Source organism: Pantherophis guttatus, chromosome 2 (genome assembly GCF_059756535.1).
Source record: "Pantherophis guttatus breed Tessera chromosome 2, ASM5975653v1, whole genome shotgun sequence".
Taxonomy (NCBI): Eukaryota; Metazoa; Chordata; class Lepidosauria; order Squamata; family Colubridae; genus Pantherophis; species Pantherophis guttatus.
In genome coordinates this window covers 58,558,037-58,571,207 of record NC_142064.1, presented here as the reverse complement: position 1 = coordinate 58,571,207, position 13,171 = coordinate 58,558,037, and the positions used below count along the sequence as shown (strand labels likewise).

Genomic DNA, 13,171 nt, shown 5'->3' with positions numbered 1-13,171 from the left:
TAATGGTACTTACATCTTATTATTTGGCTGCCCATTTCATAACAGTGACTCTAGGCAGCATACAATGTTGAAACAACAACAGCCTGAGATTAAAACAATACACCAAATAATAACAACAGTGTTACCAGCAGAGCTCACCTAACTTCCTGGACTGAGTGCTTGGGAGAACAGCTAGGTCTTCAGAGTCTTATAAAAGGCTAACAAGGTTGGGGCCGTCTCAATTTTCAGAGACACTCTGTTCTTCTATAGGTAACACAACTCCAGGGTCCAAGAAAATGGATGGAAACAGTAAAGGAGAATGCCCCTCCTCTTAAATCAGGGGGTGGAGGCAACCAGTAGCAATGGGAGACTGGAATATAGTCTAGATAGCTAGGGATTTATTGGTGATAACCAACATCATAAATCAGACTGAGAAGCCTAGTGGGAGCTAGTGCAGTTTGCAGAGCAACATTGTTATAAGAGAATCACGGGAAACACCTATTCTGAATCAACTACAGCATCCTGATATCTTCAAAGGCAGGCCCATGTACAGCATGTTACACTAATCCAAACAAGGTAATTAAGGAATGAGTCATTTTTCCTGACAGTTAGAACAATTAATCAGTGGAACAACTTGACTCCAGAAGTTGTGAATGCTCCAACCCCGGAAGTGTTTAAAGAAGAGATTGGATAACCATTTGTCTGAAATGGTATAGGGTTTCCTGCCTAAGCAGGGAGGTGGACTAGAAGACCTCCAAGGTCCCTTCCAACTCTATTCTAAACTAAACTAAATCATGTGCAAAACTGGAAGAGAAGCTGAAAAGTCACAGCCACTCAGTGTTGTTCATGGTTAAGACAAAGCCTCTTCTCCCCTATCCAACCCTCCCAAGACTTCTAGGCACTGGGAAAGGACTTCAGCAGTAGCATCTGGTTGTCCCATAATGAAAATGTACAAGTGAGTATCATCAACATATTCATAATACTGTCTTGGTGGATGTCCTCTATCTTCATGTGGAGTAGACTTCATTTAAATGTTAAATAGGAGGAGGGACACAGTAGAGGCCCCAGGCTCAATCTCTTCCTGCTACCAGTGCCAATTGGAACCTGTCCTAAAAAATGAAGGGAACAACCCTAATATAGTACCTCCCACTCCCAATGTCCTGAGTTGACCCAGAAATATATCATGATTGATACCATTTAAAGCCATTGAATGATCAAGGACAGCTAGGGTGGATGCATTAGCTCCATCCTGAGTACACCAGAACTCAATATCAAGCATGATCAATGTCTCCTCAGTACTATGTTGGGTCTTGAACTGAAAAATGTCCAGAAAATCTATTTCTTCCAGGGCCCTGTGGAATTATAAGCCAATTACCATTTCAACAGCCTCCCTAAAAATGGATGGTTGGAAACTAGACAAACATTGTCCAGATCCATTGGTTCCAGCAATGGCCTCATAATGAAGGGGGAGGCAACTGCCTCTTTCATTGCTAGTGGAACCAGCCCCTCTGACAGAGAAGCATTTATCACAAGGTGGACCTAAACACCTGTCACCTCAGGGAAGACCTTAATCAATCAGAAGGGACAGGGATCTAAAACACAGGTGGCTGAACTCACAGCTTGAAGGATTCTGTCCACTTCATGGGAGATAACAGGACTAATTTAGCTGTATTTATTAACTAAGCAATCACTGTGATCATTTCACTTCAAACACATTATGAAATTAATCATATAGGGTTAGATCAATTTTATTAGATTAAACATACTAAATTGATGAGGTTTAAACTGGCTGGATAATTCAGCCATATAATTTGTCTATGAAAAACTCTACAAAGCTTGGGAGAAGTTGGTAATGTTGGAAATAGCATCCTTTCCTCAAACCTTGATTTAATCAATAACTAAATCAATAACAAAAACAAGACAGTGGCACCATTCAAAGTAATTTTGTATCTTCGTGGAGGGAGTAATATCTTGCCTAAGACACAAAATAGTGCTTTCTTGACTCTTACATCCTGATATTCTAAAACAAATTGCAAATCTTTTAAAGTTGCACGAAATTCATAGTGACTTGAGACTTAATTACCCAACATCTGTTAGGAGACAAACTCTGTCAGGTATGATCTTTCCAAAAAAATTCCCGACTTGTCTTCCTGACAACTTTCTCCTTCACAAATGGTGGAGGTTGCAGAAGAATGGATTTAAGTTAGATCAGAGGTCTTCTAACATGGCAGCTTTAAGACTTGTGGACTTCAACTCCCAGAATTCTCCAGCCAGCTCCCAGGAGAATTCTGGGAGTTGAAGTCCACAAGTCTCAAAGCTGCCAAATTTGAAGACCTCTGATTTAGATGAAGGCACACTCTGAAAGCGTGTTAGGAAAACCAAAACCTTTTTAAAAAGAACCATTTGACAGTGGTTCTCATACAACTCATACAAAGGGGAAACTCCCTTCATTGGTTGTGTCACAGCAAAGGCTAAACAGTCATCTGTGTGGGATGCCGGGATTTGGATTCTGCATTAATGTCAGAAGTGACAGCCTAAATCTCTCTTCCTACTCTATGAATTTTGAAATCTAAGCAGAGTCTATGAGGCGGGCTATTTCGGTATTGAACAAAACCCCAACTATTCATCCAAGATGTGAGGTCACTGTTCCAAGTCACAAATTCCCATTCAAGCAGCGGCCATTTTATTTGAATGGCAAAATTAAAGTTGAAGTTCAAACTTTGCCTTTACGTTCCGTAATGGATACCCTCTGCTTCTCTTGGTTATATGAGCAGCTACCCTTCAAGAGATGGGTTTTAGAGCGGTGAACCTTGGAATTATATCACACGGACAATACAGCATGGAAACGGCATTGGTCGCATTGGTAGATGATCTCTGGAGGGCTCGGGACAGGGGTTGCTCCTCTGTTCTGGTCCTGTTAGACCTCTCAGCGGCTTTTGATACCATCGACCATGGTATCATGCTGCGCCGATTGGAAGAGTTGGGGATGGAGGGCACCGTGTTATGGTGGTTCTCCTCCTTTCTGTCGGACCGGTTACAGTTTGTGTTGGCAGGGGGGCAGAGGTCGACCTCGAGATGCCTCATATGTGGGGTGCCTCAGGGGTCGGTCCTCTCGCCCCTTTTGTTCAACATCTATGTGAAGCCGTTGGGTGAAATCATCTGTGGCTTCCGGGTGAAGTACCACCAGTACGCTGATGACACCCAGCTGTACATCTCCACCCCAGGCCACCCCAATGATGCCCTTGAAGTGATGTCCCGGTGCCTGGAGTCCATGCGGATCTGGATGGGGAGGAACAGGCTCAGGCTCAACCCATCCAAGACTGAGTGGCTGTGGTTTCCGGCATCCCAATATAGTCAGTTGACACCATCACTGACTATTGGGGGCGAGTCATTGGCCCCCATGGAGAGGGCTCGCAATTTGGGCATCCTCCTGGATACGCAGCTGTCCTTGGAGGAACATCTGACGCCTGTAGCCAGGGGGACTTTTTATCGGGTTCGCCTGATCCACCAGTTGCGGCCCTTCCTAGATCGGGATTCCTTGTGCACAGTCACTCATGCCCTCATCACCTCTCGCCTGGACTACGGTAATGCTCTCTACATGGGGCTCCCCTTGAAGAGCTCCAACTGGTCCAGAATGCGGCCGCGCGGGTAGTTACGGGAGCTACATGGCGCTCCCACATAACACCTCTCCTGCGTGAGCTGCACTGGCTCCCAGTGGTCTTCTGGGTGCGCTTCAAGGTGTTGGTTATCACCTTTAAAGTGCTCCATGGCATAGGACCTGGATATCTTCGAGACTGCCTGCTGCTACCAATGGCCTCCCACAGACCTGTGCGCTCCCACAGAGAGGGCCTCCTCAGGGTGCCATCGGCCAAGCAATGTAGACTGGTGGCCCCCAGGGGGAGGGCCTTTTCTGTGGGGGCACCTGCCCTCTGGAATCAGCTGCCCCCAGAGATACGAAAAATCCAAGACCTCGGTGCCTTCCACCATGCCCTTAAAACCTTTCTTTTCCAGCAACCCGGGCTGGCTTAACACATTTTTAAATGTTTTTAATAGGTTTGTTATTGTTTTTTAACTATGGGGTCAAACACATATATATCTTTTTAACTGTATTTTAATGTTTGTATTTATGTTTTTACTTTGGCTGTGCACCGCCCTGAGTCCTCCGGGAGAAGGGCAGCATATAAATCTGATAATAATAATAAAAAAAATGATTTTAAACAACAAAAGCATAAGAATAACGTATTAGAAATATTAGGAAAGAGGATTTTTCCCAGTTATAGAAATGCAATTAAATAATTGAAATAGACAATAAAAGGAAGTGCTCAATCCTGTTATCATGATAGCATTGAAAAATGAATGCCTACTTGGTTAATAATGCTTTTTTTTAGGGCTGGGGTGGGGGCAGGATCATACTTATTACTAAACTTTAGGGACAAAATATTACAAAATTACTCAGCCAAGCCTTAACTGTGAATGTCAAAACATAGAAACATCATTTTTCCTATTTCTTAGACACAGACTAATCTCCTGCCTGTGGCTATAAACTTTCATAAGAAGGCATGTAGGTGTTTTCATAGTAATTAATATATCTTAGATTGAAACTCATCACCTGTGAAAGCTGACATTTTGTGAATGCTTGAGCAATCAGCATAATAAATGCACGAAGTCACAGGCAAGGGAAACTGTGAAACACAATTCACACAACTACTGTAGAGGAGAGAAAACAGGAGGTAAAAGTACAAATGAAAGGGAGAGAGAAAACAACCGTTTCAAATATGATTCCCCTTCTCGCTGAGTTCAAAAAATTAAATTTTGTTCATTTCGGTGGATACATTTTGATTCTCAGAATTGTAAGAGCATGAAGGGCCTTTGTTCACTCATGAGGATGTCAAGTATGTACATTTATTGAGAAAGGAGACTCTTCAAGTAATGTTGACACATGGGTGTGTCCAATCCCCAAAAATGTTTAAAAGTAGTAGGGAACACTCAACAAATAAGTATCCTGTCCTCCCAAACACTGTAAGATCACTTTTCTCCTACGACAAGCCAATCAATGGTTACCTTGTTAAGCTAAATATGCTTTTATAACAGTGTATCTTATTAGGTGGCCTTTGGACAAATCACCTTGAAATAGTCATTTCTGGAGTGTTAAATTCCCTTTGAATGGCTACCACAAGCAAAGGAAAATTGCATATGCTAATGACAGGACTGGTGAAGTGGGGCAGCCTGGTGTTCTGCTCAGCTCATGATCATTCATGCCATTCTCTGAATAACTAGAAATATACCTGGTACTACTTACATGATATAATCTTTATAGTAATTTTTTTTTAAATTTTAATGCCTGCCTTTCCAATGTACAGAGACAAAATGGCATTTTGTAGTTGTTCCCTGGGGAGTGAATGCAGGAGTAGTTGTCAAAAAAGTCAAGCCCTCATAACTAGGTGATCAAACCGCCATCTCTTTTTACACGTGTCACATGTAAGCAAGGCAGGACATCAGTTTTGTGATCACAGATGCCATTTTAACTTGCAGGTGTCCCTTAATAAACAACCTCTCCTTAATCTTGGTGTTCCTTTCTTTTCCAAAGCAGAATGAACAAATCAAATTTTCTCTTCTCAGGGAAACAGATATTATTTTATTCGTTTGTAAGATTCCTATTTTGTATTTCCTCCAAGAACAATAGAACCAGTAGTGAAATCCAATTTTTTTTACTACCAGTTCTGTGGGCGTGGCTTGGTAGGCGTGGTGTGGCTTGGTGGATGTGGCTTGGTGGGCATGGCAGGAGAATGATACTGCAAAATCTCCATTCCCATCCCACTCCAGAGAAAGGATATTGCAAAATCTCCATTCCCACCCCACTCTGGGGCCAGTCAGAGGTGGTATTTGCCAGTTCTCCGAACTACTCAAAATTTCTGCTACTGGTTCTCCAGAACCTGTCAGAACCTGCTGGATTTCACCCCTGAATAGAACACATCACTTTCTGACCATTGTTTTTACCAACCCTCTGAGGTAGATTCCAGTGGGAGATAAAAACTGATCCAAAGTCATTCGGTGAGCTTCTAAAACTAAATCACCCCTGGAACATTTAAATGAAATGATTGATTGGGCAATTCATCACACATTTCTTAGCCATTCTTAACAGGATGTAATGAAAGAGCCAAGTTCTTTATCTAGAGCACATTTAACAGTGTGAAAGACCTTTGCTGAAAGTTATTATAATGCTGAATGCTCTAAGGTGTATAGCAGTGGTGAAATCTAAAATTTGTTACTACCGGTTCTGTAGACGTGGCTTGGTGGTGGTGGTGGTGTAATGTGACTGGGTGGGCGTGGCCAACTTTTTTTAAAAAAAACTTTTAAAACCATTTGTTCTACAACCTCTTCGGCCAATCAGGCAACTCAGCTTGGATCGTCAGAGGCTTTTAAAAGCATTTTTTCTACCGAAGAGGTTGTTGAAAAAATACTTTTAAAAATAATTTTAAAAAAGCCTCTGATGATTGTGTGGCTCAGCTAGGCATCGGGAGGGGTGGCGTTGGCGCAGGGATTTTTTCTACCGGTTCTCTGAACCACCCGCCTCCATCGCTACCGGATCAGGCGATCAGGTCCGAACTGGGAGCATTTCACCCCTGGTGTATAGTCTCTACATTAATTTCACTTTCAATTAACAATTATCTGTCATTCATTACCATTGCTCTGCACTTTCAAATATTTCATATACACCCATTTCTCTGTTGCAATTTGCATTGTACAAGTAGTTCTTGATTTACAAGAGTTCATTTAGCGACCCTTTGAAGTTACAACAGCACTGAAAAAGTGGCTTATGACCGTTTTTCACACGAGTGTTACAGCATCCCCATGGTCATGTGAACAAAATTCAGACGCTTGACAATTGGTTCATATTTATGACGGTTGCAGTGTCCCCAAGTCATGTAATCACCTTTTGCGATCTTCTGACAAGCAAACTCAATGGGGAATCCAGATTCACTTAACAACCATACTACTAACAACTGCAGTTATTCACTTAAGAACTGTGCTGAGAAAGGTGGTAAAATGGAGCAAAATTCACATAACCTCTGTCTCACTTAGCAACAAAAATTTTGGGCTCAATTGTGGTCGTAAGTCGAAGATTACCTGTACTGGAAGCACTAAAAAGCCTTCAGATTGAGCTGAATTTGAAAAAAATGATCTTGCAATGTCTTCCCAGCCACTGGGATTCACGTATCTAAGACAATGTTTGCCTTAAAAGCAACAGGAAAAATTATTGGTCACAAAGTCTAATCTCATTTTTCATGTCATGCTAAACAAATTCAAAATGGGTTCAATAAAAAAAGAAATCACACTATCTTAATGAGATACAATGCAAAGCACAGTAGAATGTGCTCAAACGTTGAGCAAAAAGAGCCACTGAAACATTTACATCAGCTGTGTTATAAGAATATAAAAAATTTCTGATCTGCAGACTAGGGGTGAAATCCAGCAGGTTCTGACAGGTTCTAGAGAACCGGTAGCGGAAATTTTGAGTAGTTCGGAGAACTGGCAAACACCACCTCTGGCTAGCCCAGAGTGGGCTGGGAATGGAGATTTTGCAATATCCTTCCCCTGGAGTGGAGTAGAAATGTAGATTTTGCAGTATCCTTCCTCTGCCACACTCACCAAGCCACGCCCACCAAGCCACACCATGCTCACCAAGCCATGCCTACAGAACCAGTAGTAAAAAAATTTGAATTTCACCACTGCAGACTAATAAGAATCAGTTTGTTTAGATTATTATCTCTTTTCAGAATGCCCATCCTTCCTTATTTAAACAGGTTAATTTTTTTAAATAAATGAGACAATGCATTTATAGGAAAACTAGCTGGATACTCGTGCTTCGCTATGAAACTATGTGATCTGGCTTGATAAATTGTTACAGCTTGAAAATTAATGAGTAATTACAATCAGCCTCTTCTCTCTCCTTCTCTCCCTCAGACTTGCCCCACAGAGGCGTCTCCTATCTTACCCCTTCTCTCCCTTTCAGGTGGGGAGGGGGAGTAGAATGTCTAAACTTCCAGCCCGCAGGTTGGATGAGTCAGGTGCTGGCCACACCTACGCCCAAGTGGCAATTGGAACAGAGTTATTTTCAGGTGGGGAGGGGGAGTAGAACATCTAACTCCTTAGCATCAGAGCTTATTAATAATAATATAAGAAATACTAATGATCAGATGGTCATTTTGAAAAATTCTTTCTTGGCAAGCACCTAGAAGCCAAGAGGAACATATGTGCCAAATTTCAAGTGTGTAGGCTTTACGGTTCTGGAAATTTTGTGATGATTGCGTGAGTGGTACTTCGCTTTTATATATATAGATTAAACACTCTCTTCAATGAAACTCTGAGGGAGATAAGTCTGGCAGGAAGGAACAAATAATAAAATTTCCATGTCTCCGGGTCATGTGATCATCTTTTGCGATCTTCTGACAAGCAAAATCAATGGGGAAGCAAAATTCACTTTACAACCATGTTATTAACTTCACAACTGCAGTGATTCACTTAACAATGCTGGCAAGAAACCGTCCTGCATAGCAACAGAAATTTTGGGCTCAATTGTAAATTGAGACTACCTGTATTCAAATGAGGCATTTCTATTTTTCCAATGATATAACTGACCAGTTTTTATTTTCCATGCCTTCTGGCATTTGAGACAGGTTTTTTTTTCCTATGGTGAAATTAAAGTGAGATTAATTGCTTTGGTATAATTAATCTTTCTGTTATGCAGTTACTGGAGATTCTGAAGTTCCAGGATGACAGTGATAACAGGAAACCCCGGTCCTACATAAAAGCCAAGGGAGACAATGGGAGTCCAAAAATTGGATGCAACTTGTTTTCGGGTAAAACCCTTTTGAGCAGGTCTTTGATCATCAATGATTGCTCAGAATGAGACAATTAATGTAGTGAATGTACATTTAATCATAAGTAACTTCTGAATCAAACTTTCAGTGAAAAGCCTAAAACACAAGCTGTAAAAATATCATTTCTTTAATACCGTTTTCCATTTTTGCTTACAACTTTTTACAGCGAGCCTCCTTCAAAAAAATGCATTTTAATTATTCATCTTCTTATCATTTATTAATTATCCTCTTAGTATTTCATAAACAAGCATGTGGTTTTCTTTCTCGGCTTTCCTTTAAGTATTCCTTGCAAGGATTATTTTACAAGTAGAAGCTGAAGGGACATGAATAGATCAGTGTTATGTTGTGTAGAAAGGAAGGGCCTGGAGCCACAGATCAACTTTAGAAAAAGTCTAAGGGCTTACCTGTACCGTGCAATTAAAATAGTGGAAAAGCTGAGCAGTCACCATTTTTTAAAAAAAGCCCTTCTTGTTCATTAGCAGTCATTTTAATTAATCCAGCCCCTTTGTTACTGGAAGTCTATTTCTTTTTTTCTTTTTTTTAAATTTGATTTATATGCCGCCCTTCTCCGGAGACTCAGGGCGGCTTACAGTGTGTTAAGCAATAGCCTTCATACTTTTGTATATTTATACAAAGTCAGCTTATTGCTCCCACAAACTGGGTCCTCAATTTACCTACCTTAGAAAGGATGGAAGGCTGAGTCAACCTTGAGCCTGGCGAGATTCGATCTTACTTTAATTTCAGACAGCTGGTGTTAAATTAAAAATTTTTAATTTTAATTTTAAATTTAAAAATTTTCAAATTTTATTTATTTATTTCTTTGTCAAACATGTACAAGATAACAAGTATAGGTATGAACATAAACATAAACAAAGGAAGTAAATACAAATAAATGGGGACAGTAAGACGGTAGGCACACTGGTGCGCTTATGCACGTCCCCTTTACGGACCTCTTAAGAAGGGAGTGAGATCCACGGTAAACAGTTTGAAGTTGAAACTGTGAGGGTTTGAGGCTGTAACAACAGAGTCACGTAGAGCATTCCAGGCATTGGCCACTTTGTTACTGAAATCGTATTTCCTGCAATTGAGGTTGAAGCAGTTTACCTTGAGTTTGTATCGATTGTTTGCCCGTGTACTATTGTGGTTAAAACTGAAGAAGTCATTGACAGGCAAGATGTTGTAGCAGACAATTTTGTGTACTATGCTTAAATCGGACCGCAGGTGGCGCAATTCCAGATTGTCCAAGCCCAAAATTTTAAGCCTGGTGGCTTAAATGGTGTGGACGAACTCCCAGAATTCTCTGTGATGGCCAAATGTACTAGGGAATGTTGGGAGTGGCCTTCCACATGTCTTCTTTCAAAGGTCTTCCATACATCTAAAGACCTTTGAAAGATTTGGGACACACCTGCTGTGCCATTGACCAGATACTTACTGGTAATCTGAAATGATCGGCAACCAATCTGTGATGTCAAGTAGTGGAGACGGTGGTTTTTAATATCATTTTTATTATGATTATTTTACAAATAAAAGCTGAAGGGACATGAATAGATCAATATTATGTTGCATGTAAAAGAAGCATCTTTATCTTTACTGGACACTGATTGTACCAGCTTTTTCTAAGTTGGTGCCCTCCAAAAGTTGAGGCTGTAATTCCCAGAATTCTGTCAAAAGAAATTCAAAAATCTATTGTGTCATTAAATATCGTTACCAATAATATTTGCCTTCATCCGAAAGCAGGTTGTTAGCATGTTTTGGTGCTGTCTTGGTGCTCTCTGAGCTTGGTTGTTTGCTTGTAGACGTTTCATTACCTGTCTAGGTAACACCTTCAGTGCTAGAATTGAGCGGGGTTTGTTCTCTTGACAAGTTTGCCCTATCAACGTTTGTGGGTGTGTTGTTTTCTCCTGGGTAGTTCCTTGATTAGGCTATTGTTTACCGCTTGTTTTTCTGAATTAGTAATTCCTTGATTAGGATATTGTTTATTGCTTGATTGTTTGCTGTTAATCTTGGTATTATTTCCTACTTATATGATTGCTGGCAAGGTGCTGTTATGGTTTTTTGGTTTCCCTTTTAGTCTTTTTTCCCGTCTCTCTTGAATAGTGTGAAAACGCTGCTTGTCTCTATGTGCTTATTGATGTGCTCTATGTGCTTATTGAACAGGACTTGTCCAAATGCTAAGCTTCCAGGAATTTAGTTGAGGTTTTGGATTTAGCAAATCCAAACAGGAATGTCAACAGTTTCCCAGTTGAAATTATGGCTGAGTTTGTCCATGTGTCATGAGATTAAGGAGTTATCATCATGTCCTCTAACTGCTAGATGGTGTGATGTATTCTGCTAGTCTTATACCTGTCCTACTTAATGGCTGTTACACTCTTTACACTGTATGTATATAGATGACTCCTATTTTTTTCTTCTTCTTGGGCTACTGGGTCTTTTGTTTTACTTATGATGTTTTGGAAGGCTTTAGATGGTTTGTGTGGTGATGTGATATTTGGTTTGTGTGCTGTGATGGTATGTCTGAAACATTTCTGATGCACAGCAATGTTATCCTTTTCGTAACTTGTGTTGGTTGTGCTGCAGTTTTTGATGAAGTTCCATAGGCATCCAATTTGTTAGAAAATGTTTTAGCATTTCACAAATTGAATGTAGTAGTGTTGCATTCTAAGAATAGAATAGAATAGAATAGAATAGAATAGAATAGAATAGAATAGAATAGAATAGAATAGAATAGAATAGAATAGAATAACAGAGTTGGAAGGGACTTTTGAGGTCTTCTAGTCCAACCCGCTTAGGCAGGAAACCCTACACCACTTCCTACAAATGGTTATCCAATCTCTTCTTAAGAACTTCCAGTGTTGGAGCATTTACAACTTCTGGAGGCAAGTTGTTCCACTGATTAATTGTTCTGCTTCTTCTTTGTGGCAGCCCCTGTTATATTGGAACACTGCTATCATGTTACCCCTATGGGTGGGACCAAGATAGTTTTTGTATTCTTGTTTTAAGATTACTTTTAGGGATCGCCTTTTACTTTGTGTTCATGTTCTGTCTGTGAGAACCCTGCTGACAATTGACAACAATTGTGATTGAAAGGGCTCCCTGGCAGTGGTTCAGTAATAAATATAATGTGTAATATTTATATTGTTATTTCTGATAAAGCTGGACTTTTGCTGTTTAATAGGGAGGGGTAAGATTCTAGAGATGGACTTATAGAAATGGAAGTATAAAATGAAGAGATGTTTGGTTATATTTTAAGATATAGTATTAACTGTTAATGTTGACTACACAGATTTCCCATTTTTATTTTTTTTAATGGTTTATTTATTTATTTTGCAGTTGTATGAGTTTTACTTGTGTAATATATTCTTTAGTAAAATTATTGGAAAGCAAATAGTTGAGAACCCAGAGAAGAATAGTAGAAGTGACTTGAAACATAAAAAAGATACTGGGGCTCTTTGCCTTGATTTCCCCATAGATCTTGTGTATGGGTTTCTTTTGTTTAAGACGTGGTCCCCATCTTTGGTACTCACTGTTTATGAAACAACTCATCTCTATACTTTCTTTCAGACATTAACAAGGAAGCTTAATTGAATAAGAAGCACTGTGTTAGATACAGCAGGGAGGCCACGGAAAATGGACCAGAGTTCAGGTTTGTATGTTTTTTAATGTTTCTTCCTTTTAAAATAACCATCTGTCAATTTGCATAAAAAATCTTGTCATGTTTAATACCTCAATGCCTTCAGCAGGAATTGATTATGAAATTTAGCATTTCATCTGGATGAAGAGTTCTTCAATGTTTTGTGTTTTCCAATTGAGCAGCAAATGGCCAGTGTAGCAATAAGTCCCTCGTGGTGTAACAGATGCCTTTGTAATTTAATTCATATGGATCCCATGAATATTCATGTATATTACTCGAAAAATCATTCAGCAAAGCAAACAATCCTATAGCCCCAAGTCAACAGACAGGAGGGTAATGTGCTTCCTTGCCAAATGTTTTATTCGTTATTAATGTACAACAAGAAATGCCATTCCTCAGCTGGGAAAATTATTTTGTAATTGCTTTGCCATTGCTTTGCTTACAAGGAAGGCCTACCTGCCCATCAGAATCAGAAGGCAGAAAATCACATTGTGCAAGCAGGTTGCAATTATTGAGTGTCTACCCCATCTTGTGGGAAAGCACATCAATTGCAAGTATCAAAACAGAGTTTCATACGAAAAGCTCCCTGGAAAGACCAGGATTTGAATGAAGGGTGAATATAGGGTGAGTATAAAAAAGATGTTGAGACTCTAGAAAGAGTGAAGAGAAGAGCAGTCAT

The 13,171-nt window shown here is 40.0% G+C and overlaps 1 long non-coding RNA gene across 1 annotated transcript in view; it reads left to right on the top strand.

Annotated features, from left to right (window-relative positions):
• The window catches only part of LOC148115119 (uncharacterized), a 93,695-nt gene extending 81,205 nt beyond the window's left edge, over positions 1-12,490 (top strand). Inside the window, exon 4 of the long non-coding RNA XR_015732205.1 lies at positions 12,423-12,490. This is a non-coding gene — a long non-coding RNA (uncharacterized LOC148115119). The remainder of the gene's footprint in view (positions 1-12,422) is intronic.
• Positions 12,491-13,171: the final 681 nt, after the last annotated feature.